This window comes from Erithacus rubecula (assembly GCF_903797595.1).
Source record: "Erithacus rubecula genome assembly, chromosome: 3".
NCBI lineage: Eukaryota > Metazoa > Chordata > Aves > Passeriformes > Muscicapidae > Erithacus > Erithacus rubecula.
Window position 1 is genome coordinate 107,483,402 of NC_136689.1, and position 3,475 is coordinate 107,486,876.

Below are 3,475 nucleotides of genomic sequence, written 5' to 3' on the forward strand. Positions count from 1 at the left end.
CCTCTTAAAATGAAGTCTAATGGAGAGACAAGTATTATGGTCTTGTCATGAGTCCCTTTTGGACTCAGGTAATAATTTAAATGTCTGTTTGCTTGGAATGCAACTCTTCAGTATTCTTCTGTGGGATTATTATTGCCTCTGTGTTTCCTGTGTTTTTGTTACTGCATAACACCTGACACTTTCTGTGCTTTTAAAGTGAATGAGTTATATTGCTGTTCTTGACTGATCAAATGCAAGTTGTGCACTGATGGAATGAGGGAATTTGGTGGGGCTCTGTTCAGGTGCAGTCTGCAATCACTTGAAAACCTGAAAGCTCTCAGGACTAATGACTTTTCATTACATTTATGCCCAGCTTCCTACATTGGGGCACTTCTGTCTATTAGGGCTTGTAAACACTGGAAAGGCTTACTTCTAATTCTTTTGGTGTAAATATGAATAGAAGTAAGAGGCTTTTGCTCATCCCAAGTGGTGTTTTATGTCCTCATTTTTTAGGTAAACTATCCTGTGAAGAATTTATAGGATTGAGAGACACAAGGGTCCTGGCTCTCAAAAGAACTACTACCTGTGGAAGTATACTACTTGTTAATGGGTAAGTGGTTTCCATTGCCCCATGTCAAAGGAGTGTCCACTGTAGGTCTGTCTGTGTGTTATGAGTCAGAAATTGCATAGAGATATTCTGTGTAAAGAACCATGAGGAAATTCAGTGTTATTTGATTTTTATTGTTCTTACTACTATTACCTCTCTTACTTTACATATTCTGTTATATCATGCTTAGATCAGTTACACAAGGTAGTTATTAATTCTGAAGAATAATTTATTTCTACTAAAATTCTTGTAAGATACTGCTATGTCTTTGTTTGTTGTACTCTGCAAATAGGAAATAATTATTCCTTTGTTGCCTTTTATTAATACCTTGTTCCAAATATTACTTAGAAAATCTTTCAGGCTGAGATGGAGCTTAGGGACCATCGTATAGCAACTGTGGAGATGGTGTTGTACAACATGAAGGCCATCTATAAAATCTCAAGCACTCAAAAATCTCAACTCTGTGAAACTCTACTTTTAAATAAAATTATTTCACAACACGATTGCCAAATATTTGTTTTCTGAGCTGAGCATGCTGCAGTTCTAATTTTTCTTTTGATGGTTACAGTGTGATATTTGACAATAAAGTGTATGAAAGTTGGTTTTTTTTCTGAAATGGCTACCAATATCCTATTTTGACCAAGCTGTTAGCAGAAGTTGTATTTTGAACTCTTTTTGGAGAGAGTGAGAGTTGAGTTCACTACCATGTGTAAGCACTTAGAATCCTAGAACCACAGAATGGTTTGTGTTGGCCAAGACCTTAAAGATCATCTTGTTCCAACCCTTCTGCCATGGGCATATTCTTCTGAGCACCTCTGAGTGCTAGGCTCTGAGCCTAGCTTTGAACAGTCCCAGCTTTTCTGGGCAACCTGTTCCACTGCCTCACAGTAAAGAATTTCTTACCAATATCTAAATTAACCTACCCTGTCTCAGTTTAAGGCTGTACCCTTTGTGCTATCAGTGTGTGCCCTTGTAAAAAATCACTATCCAGCTTTCTTCTAGGCCCTCTTTAGATATTGCAAAGCTGCTTTTCCTGTAAGCTGAAAATCCCCAACTCTCTCAGCCTGTTTGAAAGGAAGTTGCACCTTTAAAATATGTTCAGCTTCCAGTTGTCAGATATTTTCCTCTCAAATTTGGTGTTGAAAAAAATAATTTTTTTTCTCAGTAAACTTTGCCCAATATAAGAAGAGTGAAATAAAATTGTTTTTAGAGTCATTCAGCAGAGGTTTCCTCACCTAGGCCAATGACCTTACACCTTTTATCCATTTTGGCTCATGCTTTATTTCCTGTGGTTGCAATTAGTATTGCAGTAACTTGTTGCTGCTAAATGTAACCCTTGATATCTAATAGATGGGTCTGGACACAGATGGACTGTGGAGTCTGCTGTGTGCTTTCAGAGACTTATGGAATACAAGTAGGCTTTGGTTTGGTGAGCCTATGGCTCTATTTCTGTCGTATCTCAAGACATGTAGGTGTAGTGTTCACTATTAGCATAGAATCACCTAAAAAAAGAAGGATTAAATAAAAAAAATAAATGCACAGGCATTGGGTGGCCTGTGCTTCTTTCTGACCTTGGAGCTGAGAAGGTTTTATCTTAATGTGAATAGGAGCACAGCCTGGTTACATTATGTATGGACCACAGTGGACAAGGCTTGTGTAGTGGTCTCTAATAGCCCTTCTGCACCTGCTTTGGATTCCAAAAAATAGGAGGAAGACGGCCCTTCTTTTTTTTTTTTTCTGTTCAAGGACACGGTATTTTCTACAGTGGTGTTATAATATGGGGGAAATTTTCAAAATACTCTTATTTTCAGTGTTGTTACTATGAAAATACTGAAATAGTCTACACAGGAGAATCCCTACAATCAGCTTGTTTTGACAACAAAAAGCTCCACATATCATTGAAATGCAGCTTAAGGAACAGTTTTATTGGAAAAGCTTACTTTTAATTATTTTTGTGTAAATACTGACACTCCTGCTTATTTCTGTTGTTTCAAAAATCTGGTCAAAACTAGTTACTTGATAAAATAGAAATCAATGGAAGAACTAAAAACTATTGTAGATTTATCATTTTTATGTATGCAGAGATAGCAAAAACAGTATTGGGCTAAAATGAACAAAGGATAAATGCAGGTAGGCAGAGCATTTTCTGTCTTATTCTGTGATTTGAGTCCTCAGCAGCCGCTTGCACATCCTACCTGGGGACCACAACCTGCACCGAGCTGGGGACCCACCGGCAGGTGGGCAAAGGCAGCTTCCCCTGCAGAGAGCTGGTGAAGGGCAGCAGGCTCAGAACCATCCAAAAGGGCTCTGCCCCTGTGGACATGAGGGAAATGCACACGAAACAACCTGCAGGGAACACATCTGAAAGGGGACACATCCAACACCTGTGGCAGGGTGACTGCCGCCTTCAGCTGAGCTCGGCAATGGCTCCAGGGGAGGACCCAGAACCTGAGTTGTGTAATTGACTTCTGCAGGTGAAGAAACATGTAGACATTTATGCAATTAGAAATTTGTGCAATTAATTTTCCACAGTCCTTTTTCCACTGAATGTCGGGTATTTCAGCCTTTGAAACTGTCACATCATTCTGAGGAGCTAACTTAATTAGCACCTCTTTGATACATGTTTAATGGCATTTCTGTGGCTTTTAAATTTTTATCTGTATTCTTTTCCGCCTTTGGCACTTTCAAATTTTTTTTTTTTTTAATTTTTTGCTCCAAAGATCCTTCTGCATCTAAGTGTCTTGTTTGAAGCCAAGCTAGAAAAACAACAAAAAAAAAATTAAGTGAAGTTTCACCGGTGTGTGCCGACTTCCTTGTTACTGGGCTCCCGGGGGAACAGACCGAGGCCGGCTCCCGGAACGGGGGCGCGCCCCCGGCCCCGCCCGGCCC